A 14,867-nucleotide genomic window follows, 5' to 3' on the forward strand; every position below is an offset into this window, starting at 1 on the left:
GTTAGAACGGGTCCATCAATTCAGAAGGATTCGTGGTTTCCAACCTGAATCAAGCACATCAAATATGAACAATCAACTTACTACGGACCGTAATTTTAATACATCTTCACGATTATCCGTTCAAGAATTTCAGCGTAATGCATTGCACGTAAACAATATATTTGGAGTAACATGTAATTTGTCGCCTGTGATAGCTACAAATGATAATGCTCACATTCAAATACGTCAGCATTCGTCAAACAGTAACAGACAATCAACAATTTCATCAATCAGTGAAGATTCAAGCAGTGAATCAAGTGGTGCAACACAAATTGCTTTTAATATCGATGAAGGGTACGAAAGTCCATACCAAATAGTAATTAAAGAAGAACAGGACAGTCATACGTATAGTCATCTAACCAAGCAATCCGAGTTATAACTTGATGATTATAACTCATTATTGGCAGTGCGGAAATATCAAGAAATAGTCGATAATAGGTCATATTCGGAAAAAAAAAGAAATGCAAATTCCCAATTAGCGAAAAATGCATATATAACAAACAGACTTTTTAAAAAGACTTTTGTAAAAAGAAGGATTATTGTAGAATGTTTTTGTTTTTTGTTTGTTTGTAATGTTTCTATGTTTCATGTTCTTTGTTTAAGATTAAATAATCGATTTAAAAATTTTAGCTTGATATTCATTATACGTATTCTTGACGTTTGATACGTCTAATGCTATATAAGAATAATAGGATATTTGATAAATTTTAGACATTTCTTTTTCGCTGAATGTATGTGCTATCGAAGCAAATGTGCATTCATCATGTTCATTTTAGAGAAGCATTTGCTTAATATATTTCAGAAAAAAGAGAGATCAATGCATTATCTTTTTGATTTTTAGTTATAGGCCACAGTTGTTTGCCAAATTGTACTTTTTTTTAAATTAACCAATTGCAAAAAAAAGTTACGGACGTATACAAATGTTTTTGAAAATACGTGTGAGTAAACTGTCGCAAATAAACGATATAATCGTCTCCTAATACATCCCTACAGAAAGGGTCAAATATAAAGGATAAACAGTGGGTTGTATTCTAACTGGTGGGGTTATCCGTGAGATAAAAGAAAGAGTATGTTATACACATTTGATTCACTGCACACACTGTAAAACAACAATGATATCAAAATAAGGAAATGTTTATCGATGTTCTTTCGTTCATCGTCGTTACAAGGGGAAATATTTAGAACTTTTGATGAAAATGTATTTTTGGGATAAAATACACTGAATATAAAATGATCGGATCAATGTCAAAGTACCATTTTAACAAATATTTTTATATGTAATAAAAGACGGACGAAAGATGGCGCAGGGATAGTCAAACTCAGATTGAAAATAAACTGACAACGCCATGGCTGAAAATAATAAGACAAACAGACAAAAATTAGTACAGAAGATTCAACATAGAAAACTAAAGACCAAGTAACACGAACATTAACAAAAACTGGGGGCAATCTCAGGTGCTCCAAAAGGGTAAGCAGATTCTGCTCCACATGTGGCAACCGTCGTGTTTCTTATGTTGTTACAAATCCGGTAAATAGTCAAATTCTGTAGGTCACATTGGTTAAAAGGGAAGGATATTGTAGTTACGACACACTTGTAAGGAAAGATGGACGAAAGATACCAAAGGGACAGTCAAACTCATCAATCGAAAATAAACTGACAACGCCATGGCTAAAAATAAAAACGACAAACAGACAAACAATAGTACATATGACACAACATAGAAAACTAAAGAATAAACAACTCGAACCCCACCAAAAACTAGGGGTCATCTCAGGTGCTCCGGAAGGGTAAGCAGATTCTGCTCCACATGTGTCACGCGTCGTGTTGCTTATGTGATAACAAATCCGGTACATAGTCTAATTCGGTAGGTCACATTCATGAAAGGGAGGGGGATTGTAGTTACCACGTAAGGGTCATATCCGATATCATTTGTGAAACAGTTATTCTATAACGGTCAACCAACTCGTGATGGCGTCCGTAAAATGTATGAAGGGATGATTTCAACTTCACCGTTTGGAACTCTTGGTTTAATAGCTTCCTTGTGAACAGCAACCCTCTATCAAGAAAATTATGATAGGAAATGCAAGCATGGGAATATCGTATCAATTGGGAGATATATACCCCGTATGCAGGTGCTGCTGGAATGTTGCTACTTAGAAATGGAAAGTTCACAATTGGAAAGTTGAAATCATCTCTTTTGTCGTAAAATGTTGTTTTCAACCGACCCTCATTGTCAATTTCTAGATTTAAGTCAAGATATGAGGCCGACTTAACTGTATATGCAGTATACTTTTTTATATACTTAATAGTAAATACAGATAAATTGTATGTGTAATACAATCAATGGCAAGCGTGCTGTATCAGCCACCCGTGAAGATGTCGATATCAGCACGGTTGCAAAAGCTTTATCACACCTTTAATCTTTATGACGTCACGTCATCGATTGCAGTCACTGTTGCAAAGGCCTTATCAAAACTCTAATCTGTATGACGTCATTTCAAACCTTCTTATCTGTATGACGTCATGTCACATAAAAAATATCTACTTCAGGTATATTTATATAATAAAGTGTATATGATATGGCTTTTTCAATATCACACACCGTATCAACCCTCAAGCAGAGCTCTTGGGATTATATTGGTGTCTCGGGTCGATACGGATGCGATATTGAAAACGCCATATGATATTCTCTGTTTATCTCTAGCTCGGTGGGATAGATGCGTTCCAAATAATCACCAAATTTTGAATTATTTAGTGAAAGAACATCATCTATATAGCGGAAAGTAGAGTTTCAGGATATTGCTAACTTCTTATCTTTCTTCCTAAGAAGTTCCTGTATGAAGTCAGCCTCATAATAATAAAGAAACAAGTCGACAAGAAGAGGGGTACAGTTTGTGCCCATTGGAATGCCGACAGTCTGTTGAAAAACACGTTCTCCGAACGTAACAAATATGTTGTCAATCCGGAAATCAAGCATCTTGATAATATCAGTTTCAGAGAATGTTTCGTTTGAATTAGAGTGATCCTTTATAAAGTAGGATTTATCCCTCCCTAAGACAAGATACTTGTATCTACGTTGGCCATTCCTTTTTATGAAACAAAGCAATTCCAACTCTTTTAATTTGTCATTTAGTTTGGAATGTGGAATACTTGTGTAAAGAGTAGAAAAGTCAAATGTTTCAAGACTGTTACAAGATGAAAGATAGTTAGATTGTATATACTCTAAAAGATCTTTGGAATTCTTAAGTATTCACATCTGATTCACGCCACCTCTAGAATAGGCAGTTTCACGATAACTTTGAAGCCGTCTTTGATTGCTGATAAAATAGATGTTAATCATTTAGAAAGAGGTTTCGTCGAGCACTTGGAAGGCCCAGCAATATACCGTTGTTTGTAAGGACACTTATGTAGTTTAGGTATCCAATACAGTGATTGAAGATTCAGTTTTTCATCTTTGGTTGAAATTCCGAAGGAACACAGAACAGACCTACGATTTACCAGTTATATCTCTATACATACACTTATGTCTAATACAGATGGATGAATAACTTTCATATTGAGTGTTTTTATCGCTTTTAACAATATTGAACAAAACATCCTATTGGATTTAAGAGCAACTTAGACAATATGTCGATTTCTTTAAAGGTTGCGAATACGTTGTGCACTGAAGATAAACAATGTCAGGAGGGATAACTGTTATAAGCAATAACGTTTAGTTAAGCAGAGTCAAATGCAAAAGCGCATAACATATTTATATTATTTACCAATTACCTAAAGATCATCCCGCGAGAAAACAATCACACGAAAGATACATGTTTGGCGGAAGAAAACAATTTTAAAAAAACAGAAATAAATCAAAAGGTTTTTCCAGGTAAATATGGAAAGACCAAATGAATGTTTTTAGTTTTTTTCTGTCTGATCATGTCTGAATGATAAATTAGTGTTTTTTTTACAAATATAATTATATAATAGCAAACAAATATGATTCGATGTTAGCAATGTTAGTCTTTTGGTATGTGGATGACGTTTGATTCAAATACATTCTTAAAAAAATCCATATTTGAAATGTACACTGTAAATACCAAAAACGAAATACGATTTGATCACCACAAAACTATAACAATTATACCCATATTACATTCATGAACAAACATTTTTCAGAAAAAAAAGTACAGCCTTAACATTGATATTATCCATCGAAATATATTTCCAAGTTTTAATCATAGAATAATGTATATTGTTTTCATAAAAAAAAAATCTCAAACTATTATAAACAATTGTGCGAATATGATTATTGCATTATATCAATAGATCTGTTTCCTGTAAAACACGGATATCACCAAGTACCACTTACAATACGATACATATACAATAATATACTTCATACCATACTCAGGAAGTCCTTGACGAGATAGAGACCGTTAAATATAATCTATAACAAATTTGCCGTTTACATTTGATAAGATGTAACTGATGGGAAGGACAAGGAGGGGCATCAAGGCCTATTTCTGGACCATATAAATTAAATTATTTAATAAGTCAAGATGAAATAGTGTAGTTGTTATCATAAATGATAAATGGGGAATATTACAATCATGGTTTCGAAAAACCCCAAAAAACTCTGTGTTCATTAAAATAAAAGTACAAAAGCAATATATCTGTCATACAGACGTCCACACAATTGAAAAGTTTAGCCTGCTATAAAAACAGGTTTAATTTTGCCATTTTACTCATAAAGAAATGCGTGTATCCAGTCAGCAATATTCGTTGATGCGATCGAGTTTTACATTTATATAATAGAGGATTGAACCTTTTGAAATGTTCCTCAAATTGATGATCATGTTTTGTTGTTATGTACTTTTCACATGTATGTTGAATAGCAATAACCGCATAATTATTGTAAAGTTACATAGGATTTATGAGTTTGAACATTGATATACTACTGTTGCCTTTATATAGGTTAAATGACAAAAGAAATGCGTCCATTGGCACACAAGATGGGCTCGTTAGAAAAAAAAACAATAAAAACTTACAAATTAATGTATATCTAACGATTACAGTGGTCGTGAAATACATTAACATCTGATCTGGCACACATGTTTCTTTTCTTAACAATTGTCAATAATAATTATGTAAAACATTTAAGGGATGAACTATTTAAAGTTTTTAAAAAATCATAACTTATTTGAGATGCTGTGTTTAGCATTGGAAATGTACCTTGCAGCCTCGGTTGAATGCCTAGCGTAATCTTGGAGAATACTAAGGGTCGTGTGTTTTATATTTTTTTTCCATTTTGTTCAGTCGAAGATTATAGTTAGACAAAAAAAAATTACAAAAAAAAAAAAAACTCAGAGGAAAATCTAATCGGAAAGTCCATAATCACATGGCAAAATCAAATGGCAAAATACATCAAAAACGATTGGACAAGAACTGTCATATTCCTGACTTGGTACAGGCATTTTCAAATGCAGAAAGTGGTGGATTAAACCTGGTATTATAGCGCTAAACACCTCTCACTTCGATGACAGTTTCATCAAATTCCGTTATATTTACAATGATACAACATACTCAACAAGTTGCTAATCAAAACTTTTACTAAAAAAAGTTTCAAAAAGTTCAAAATAGTAATGTTGAAATTTATTTCATATTCAAAATTATATCCAGTATAAAAATAACATTCGGTTGGCATTTTCAACTTTTTGGGATTCGGGCGTCACTGATGAGTCTTTTGTAGACGAAACGCGCGTCGGGCGTACATACTAAATTTAGTCCTGGTATCTATGATGAGTTAATTTGGTTGATGGCAAATAACGAAAACCATAATGCAAAACGTAGAATGAACTGTCAGGACCATACACATTCATGTATGTATGACTATCGATGAAAATACTAATGCAAATTTATTTTTAATGTTTAATTTTTTTTTATTAGTTGTTAAAGGAAACATATTTAAAAACAGTATGTATATTCAGGAACGCTTAACACAAGAAAATAATTTACAAAAAAATGAAAAATATAGAAATCATTGGAAGTATTTGTATATTACAAAAGCAATTATATAAACAGATATAAAAGCTAATAGTTAAAAAAAACATAAAAAAACACAAAATAAAACATGAATATCCACAGAACACTATGCCCCATTCAAACTTTTACAATTTATGTATAGGTGTCAGACCACCAATTTAAAATCCCCATTTATTCAAATTAGCTTTCTAAGTATTTTACCTTAAGTTTAACTTCATAGAAACCAGGTAGATCCTGAATTTTAAATGTTCATCTTTCAAAATGCCAATTTCCAACCAATGTTTGAAGTGTTACGGAAGACAAGTGCTACTTAACAAATCTTAAAGGAGTATATTATAGGAGGGGGTATTGATTGAGTAGGGATTTGTTTACCGTTCTAAACTCGAGGGAGTGAAGTGGTGGTCTTATAACGAAATAGAAGTTATTTCATGATGTAAGTTCCTAATGGAAAAAAAGTATATATACATTTTAGTATGTAAATAAATTTTACAGTATATTTTCTTAACGGAATAAATGGCATAGACTAATTGTACCAAGAGGAACAGATAATATTGGTTATAATCAAATGGTCACCTTTTTTATATTGAGCGAATAGTAAAATGCAAGATTGTTTTTGGGTCTATTTGCGGTGATTTAAGATTTTTAAAACTATTTGAATGTTGAAATTTAACTTTTTTTAAAGTGTTAAAAGAGAGGGGCGAAAGATACCAGAAGGACATTCAAACTCATAGATAAAAAGAAATCTAGAAAAATTCATGGCTTTAAAAGAAGACAAACAAAGAAATGGTAGTACACTAGTCACAACGTAGAAAACTAAAGACAAAGTAACATTCAATTTAATGATTGATTCAATTTTCGTGAAGTGTTGGTGTATATTAATAGAAACTTTTAATGTTAGTAATGATACGTTTCCCATCAGTTAAAAAAAGGAGCAGCTATAGACAGAAACAGAGACAATCACTGTGATGATGAAAATTATTTTTTATGAACAGTGACATTTTTGATCACGTTATAATTAACGTTTATAATTCCCGAATCTTGATGAATCTGTGGTTTCATTTTCATATATGAATCATCCGAGGAATCGGAAAACTGTCGGCTATTTAAAGATTCAAGAGAATCGCTATCGTACGTAACACTTGCATCACTCGCTCGTTTATCATTGGAATCCGAATGAGGGCATGTCAAGAGGGAGAGCATGCTGATTGATTGTACATTTTGGAGAGTTGCTGGCATGTCAAGAGGGAAATCATGCTGATTGATTGTACATTTAGGACCGTATGATGGCATGTCAAGAGGGAAAGCATGCTGATTGATTGTACATTTAGGACCAGATAATGGCATGTCAAGAGGGAGAGCATGCTGATTGATTGTACATTTAGGAGTGTTGCTGGAATCACATTTGCCTGACTGACATCTATTAGGCCTTCTATTACAAGTTTTCGGTTTAGGGATGGGATTATTATTTGGAGACGACATGTTCCACATCGAGCTTGAAGCGTCTTCATAGTCTGCGTCAGTTTCCGTATTACTATCACCATTGTCATTCATGTTATCTTTTGTTTGGATACCGTTACGTGGAATTTTCTTCTGGGCAAGTGTTCTGTTCATTTCAGTGATGAGTTGGTCACGTTCGTTATTTTTTTTCTCATTTTGTTTATCATCTGCGGATAAACCAGTGGTTAATTTGTCGCATGACACATTCGAGTTGTCATATATCTTGTTTGACATCCCGTTAGCTGTGTCGTTTGTTTCGTTATCATCAGTAAATTGTTTGTTGACATAACAACGGTTATTGGAATTCTAGAAAATAAATAAAACGATAAATATGCTGAACGTAAAATATATATAAACTTGTTATCATGGCAAGATAAAAATTTCAGAACAATCTTAACATAAGTTCCTTAAACGTAAAGTTTAACATTTCCTCTTTAACTAACTTTGTTATATTAGTTTGTTTATCATGCGACCTGACACATTACTTGAAATTTGTCATACTATCACACTTTTATATCATTAATTGAGCGTATTGGTGATCTATTCAATTACTATTGCATTTGTAATGGGATATCAATTATTATGCTAGTAAATAACTTAGAAAACTTTTATGAATGCAAATAGAAAAAAAAATAGAAAGACCCTATACAACTCTACAATATATTTTCCTTTATCCTGGCAGAACAAAATAAGTACTAAGGTGATCAAATCAAATGTATTGAGATGCCGCCTTACCAAATATCTATTATTGTAATTAACAAAGAAATTGTGAATTAATTGTACCTTTATTATATTATGTATTGTTCTCTGCTATCGGTTGTTTTGTCACATTGTATATACTTGCAAATTGTTTATGGATTGCCATAGCATATTATTTATGCTTTCGCAAATAAAGTATTCATTCAGTCATTCATTCATAATGTTGCTTAATTAAAAAAGTCTACAAAGTTAACTGAACGCAAACAAGGTGAAAGTTTAAATGGTCTGAATTTTACAGTACTTGACAAAAACCTTTTTCTTGAAAGTGCTTACACAGATAAAGATTAAAAACTAAGTATTCCAACACCCTGCTCAGTTCAAAATTTTTACTGCCCCCCCCCCCCCCCCCCCCACCGGTCGGATTACAAAGGCTACACAATATCAACTTATTCTTATATACTCACTCTTACTATTTGTCTTTGTAAGTTTCCCTTCATGTCGTTAACGTCAACGTATTCATGTTCTAAATCGTTAACGTCAACGTAATCATATTCTAAAGTTTTCTTCGAAGCTGTTTGCTGTAAACAAAAAAAATCATTATTCAAGTACTTAATTAATACACTACACACTTATACTAGTATATACATGATTGGTTTTCACTGAATTTTATAGTTTTGAGGTTATTACATACAAAAGTATCAACCTTGAACCAAATTTCATTGTGTATTAATCAACAGCACGATAACATGTACATATTACCTGATTGGTATTTTTGGAACCTTTCAGTATTCTAGGTCATACAATGAGACACTTTTAAGTTATCATCAATGCTATTTAAACTGCACGTCAAAGATGCATGCGTGAAATTTATTGACAATTTGAAAGCGAAAGCGATACGATTTCTGCCGTTCCGGTTTTTTATAATGTTCGAACAGAAAAGATGGTGATTATGCATGACTTTAAAACCTTTTTTGTAAGCTAAGTGTGCATTATAGCAACACAATCTGGAAATGCCGAAAAGACTTAAGTCAGGTTTCAACCTGAATAGATGTACAAAAAAATATCAAATTAATAAAAATTGTTTCGTTTCAAGTACAACTTGATATTCAAATTGGTGTCTATCACGTGAAATTAATACAGCGAAATGGGTTTCTGACTCTGTTTTAAAAAACATACTTAAACACCGTTACTGATCGTATATGTATAAGAACATTTGATGAGAACATATGTGTATCGCCATAAAACTTATAAGTTCGAGTACTCTCAGATCTGTTTATCGTGTCTTTTTGTGTCGAGATGTATGAGTACCCGGCCACGTCCACTTGTATTTTTGTCCATCTGATAAGTTAAGCCTTTTTAACTGATTTTTATAGTTCGCTCTGATGTTGTACTGTTATACAACTGTCCCAGGTTAGGGGAGGATTGGGATCCCGCTAACATGTTTAAACCCGCCACATTATTCATGTATGTGCCTGTCCTAAGTCAGGAGCCTGTAATTAAAAAGTAAAATCACAAAAATACTGAACTCAGAGAAAAATCAATTCGGAAAGTCCATAATCACATGGCAAAATCAAATAACAAAACGCATCAAAAACGAATGGTTGTCGTTTATGTTATTACATTTATTTTTCGTTCATATTTTTTATAAATAAGGCCGTTAGTTTTCTCGTTTGTACTGTTTTACATTGCCTTTCATAGCTGACAATGCGGTATGGGATATGGTCATTGTTGACGGCCGTACGGTGACCTATAGTTGTTAATGTCTGTGTCATTTTGGTCTTTTGTGGACAGTTGTCTCATTGAAAATCATATCAAATCTTCTTTTTTATATTAAAACCCAGGAAATGTCACTTTCTTTTCACTGGTATTTTGTTAACTTTCTTTTTTATATATATATATATATATATATATACCGGTATCTTAAATATTATCAACTACAGGCAGTAATTATTGAAGCTACCTTTACCGTGCATATGGTAGATTGTGTCGATGTATCAGTTGAAAACATGCATCAATTGGCTTTACCAATCGATCTAAATCGAGGATGAATAATTTCATCGATTTATATGAATATACACATTGTAAAGACTTTAACTATTCCATGAATTATATAGCAAATAGTAGTTTATATTAAGTATATACATTTTCGGTGAATGTTTTAGATATCAATAAGTAATAACACAAATGAGCTACACTTTTGTTCCATTATTATCTACCTGTTTTTTCTGACCACCGCTATGGCTACTTATATTGCATGATTCAACATAAGCGTATGGGGATGTTTGTGGTCTTTTTTCTTTCTGAAATAAAAGGATAAGTCAATGAAATAGGCAACAGTAGTATACCGGTGTTCAAAAGTCATACATTGATTGAGAGAAAACAAATCCGGGTTTCAAACTATCATTGTTTTTTTTTTCGGAAAACTATGAATAATATATTTGCCAATGGTAAAAAAATACTGGGAACGAATATTGACTAACTAAAAGTTGATTGCATTGCAATGACCTGAAAAACCATGTACCACAACAGTGAACAACACACACGCTACATTGCAGAATTGTCACAATAATATGGGACTCTCATACTGCAATAACACATCATATTTGAGGAAACTTTTATTGCAATAACAATGGACACTATTGCTTTAAGAACAGAGGACACCTTGATCGCATTAACATTGGATAGCTACACTGAAAAAAAGGGACAGCTCCAAAGCAATACTTAAGGACACCCATACCTCAATGACAATGGACAGCAACAGAAAAATAGCAGACCAAACCCTTACATCAATATTGGACAATAACACCACAAAAATAGTAGATATCAAAATTCGCATTAGACGTCCGTACCAGCAAACCATACTGTAATGACTGCGGACACTGACTATGTAATGACTGTGGACAACAATACTTCATTTACTGTGACAAACCTACTTTTGTATATCCATTTATTTTTACATAGTTCATAACTATTTGAACTATTTTTAAACTTTTATCTTTGAAAAACTTTTTAACACGTAGCACTGCAAATATGGACAAAACGATTCTCAGAATTGAAAGTTTTGAAGGTCATGGTTATAAATATAAGTATAAACTTTTGTTTATCGAAATGGAAATTTGTAATGTATTTTCCAATATCTAATTATACATGTTATAGAAGTTTTGACTCATGTATGTAATTAAGATCAAGAAAAATAAAAGTTATACTAAAAAGTCATTTAAGGAAGAATTTTAGAAACAATAGAATTGTTTCCCCTACGAATCCGGCACTATTAATAACTGTATACATTCATGATAAGGTGATTGATTGAATAGTATAGTTTATATATTCACTTTTATTTGATTGTAAATAAAAGTAACGATGTTCTTTGATTAATGAAAATTCTGAAACATTATCTAACCTTAACCAAGTCTCCTTCGCCTCTCGCTTGCGCATGATATATATGTTACATAACATAAATGTGAACTATGTATAAAGCAATTATAGAAAACAGGCCTGAACTGTTGTCTTCTAAGCGCACGTTCGTCAATTCATTCGGAATGGTAGAATAAAGAAAGCCAACACAAATAAAGAAATAAGTTGAAGAGTACTGAAGACCAACACAATTCGATTGGTTTTCTCCCATACATTTTAAGGTGTATATATATGGGGGCAATAACATTAGTGTTTCGAAAAAAAAGTCAGTCATTAAAAAAATAATAATACAAGTGAATAGTATAAAGTACTGAAAAGAAAAAAGAGGATTATGTTTATTTGTCCAATAAAAAGAGCAATATGTCCGAGATCGAATGTACCATGACATGATGAAGCATAATACAGACGACACTATTTACCATGCTTGACGTCATAGTAAATTATCGGTAAATTATATTCACATACAAAATGCTGATTATCGAATATCTAATTTACATCAGTAGGACTGGAAAGTAAACATTAAAATATAACTAAGGTTCAGAACAGTTTATACCCAAATAAATGAAGGTTTAACAGTAATTCCCGCAGGTGAAATTTCGCATTAAACCAAACAAGAAATGACTTTTCGGCCATTCACATTTTGAATAGTATTTGATTCAAACTATTGCATTTGGTATTAAATAAGATACAATGTATTAAAGGTCAACTTTGTTTTTGTATAAAATCACCTAAACCAGTTTAAAAAAAATCATAAAAAAGCAAACTAGTTTAAAAAAAAAAATAAAACAGAATTAATCATAGGGAAAATAGTTTTAATCAAATATGCAATTTCCATAAAATATGAAAGAAAATCACATAGAACAATTGTTGGGGAAAAAAAACCAATATCAACGAATTTTTGTCTGTAGTTACTCTACACATAATTTTGATATAAACTTTCCATGCTTTGTATTTTTTTAATTCTGCTTACATGAGTTGGGTCCTTATCATAACGCCCTATTTCTTCATACTGTGGCTCCTTATCAGCATAAGTGACATCATATCCGTAATCGAAGGAAGGATTTTCCTTTCCATTTTCAATACTGTTGACGTACTTCTCCTAAAAACAATTGAGCTCAGCAAATGTTATCATTATTTGTATTATTTTCAAATATAAAAAAAAAAAATGTAAAAAAATACATAACATTATTAACTGCGTTTTGTATATTTACTTTTACTTTATTTTCATGTCAATTCATTTAGTTGAAATATTAGCAGATCGTTAAAATGTAACTTGTTCTTTTGAGGAAAAATAGCTATATTAAAAACAAAAGTATCTACATGTCACAACGCCAGAAATGGCATTTGCTAAATTTCATAATATCAATCACATATTATTCACCATATCAAAAGTTACCTCTGAGACAGATGAATTACGTCTAGATCTTTTATAATGTGCAACACAACACACAGCAAACGATAGGATGAAACAAACAATACCAATGACACCAATAACAAAAGCCTCTAGCCCACATATTGCAGAGTTGCAGAAGCCTAAGTCATCTAAGGCAGTCGAGTTATAAGTCAACATAATTGAGTGCGTGTCATTAAATATTTTTTCTGCTGTACTTATTTATTATTTCTATTCCACATCAAACCAGTATCACGCAGACAAATTTAAAAAAAGGAATAGATTTAAAAACACTGTCCATTACACATTGATCGTTAGAGCCTTATCTAAATTTAAAAACACATGAAACTGATGTTATATTTTATACCAGCTTACAAACAATTGATCTAAATATAATCAATGGGTTTTTTGGTGAAAAAAACCAATTGCATCTAATTATACATCACTATAATCTGTGTATGTAAACAGCAACACTTTTTGAAATAGTTCATTGTCAAGGATACCATCAACGTTTGTTTTTAACAGATATATATATATCTGTGTTTGTGAAATAAATTTATATTGGGAGTTTTTCTAAAATCTACACTGATGTGTATATTGTTATGATCCTTATTCTGAAGAATATAGTTGAACTAACTATGCTGACGCAAAGAGAAATAACATGATTTTTGCTTCCTGTTTTTTTATTCAAAGCACTTTACATTTATTCCCACTGCCTGATAGAAATATGAAGATGTATTTACCGAAGAAAACAAATCACATCTTTCGAGCGTCTCTATCGCCTAAGGAAATACGACATTCTGAACGTGAATACATCCTCATATTCCCCTCAGCCAGCTAAATGTGTATTCAATTTACTTTACTTTTATTTCTCCTTGAAAACAAAATACTAATGTACGCTGATTCAGCTTTAATAATTCATCACGCAACATTCACTTTTAAAAATAACTTAATTATTTATTATATGACACTATGAAAAAAGATGTGGCATGAATGTCAATTACAACAATTGATCAGCTGGCTACAAAGTCATTCCAAACTCATTATTGTAAAACAATTGAGAAAAATCATTGGTCTAATCTACACGAGAAACATCTAGTATCCACTCCAACAAACGACAAACACTGAACAACATACTCCTGCTTTAGGACCGGTGCATACTAATGCTATAGGTTAAAACAATTAAACGGGAACTTACTTCTGGTATAATCTGAGACGTCTGCAATTATATATCAAGATCACGATAACATGGATAATGCATATGACAATGCTATTGCAGTTCAATCGTATATGCAAACGTTTTCAATATCACCAGCGGGACGCGTCGAACAATGTAGTCCTGATATTCAGAGGAGAATATGATACTAAGAAATATTTAATCCAATGTCAGGATGGATGATCATAACCTATCCACTATTGATTTCGCCATCAATTTTTATTGACAGTGGAAGCATATCGTACATTATTTTATAAACCTTCAATTACTACATGTGTCCGACATACGATTTCTTGTGGTGTCCATGTTTTTCAATCTTTTCAATTCCTCGATGTTTTTGCTAGTCCTTTTATCGTTTATTTATAATTATTTTTTCGACTTATAAGTTTGGATATCTTTTTTTACATTTCGACTCTCTGTTACACACTCACGAAAGGTAAAAGACAATGGTTATATGCCAATTCAGTTCGCTAGTATATATATTTAAGTATGAACTGTCATTTCGATCCTCATTTCATTTTATTTCAAAATTCTGCATTATACCGACACTGAACTAGTACACAATTTTATTTAGGGGCCGCCAA

General features: G+C 32.0%; 1 long non-coding RNA gene across 1 annotated transcript; it reads right to left on the reverse strand.

The window, feature by feature from the left end:
* Nucleotides 1-5,662: 5,662 nt before the first annotated feature.
* On the reverse strand, nucleotides 5,663-13,336 carry LOC143054602 (uncharacterized). The gene is made up of 5 exons (XR_012971749.1): nucleotides 13,074-13,336; nucleotides 12,648-12,776; nucleotides 10,480-10,563; nucleotides 8,728-8,841; nucleotides 5,663-7,870 (listed from the first exon to the last, which is right to left on the reverse strand). It is a non-coding gene; the product is annotated as an uncharacterized LOC143054602 (long non-coding RNA).
* Between the last annotated feature and the right edge of the window lie 1,531 nt (nucleotides 13,337-14,867).

The sequence above is a fragment of the Mytilus galloprovincialis genome, chromosome 12, assembly GCF_965363235.1.
Source record: "Mytilus galloprovincialis chromosome 12, xbMytGall1.hap1.1, whole genome shotgun sequence".
Lineage (NCBI taxonomy): Eukaryota > Metazoa > Mollusca > Bivalvia > Mytilida > Mytilidae > Mytilus > Mytilus galloprovincialis.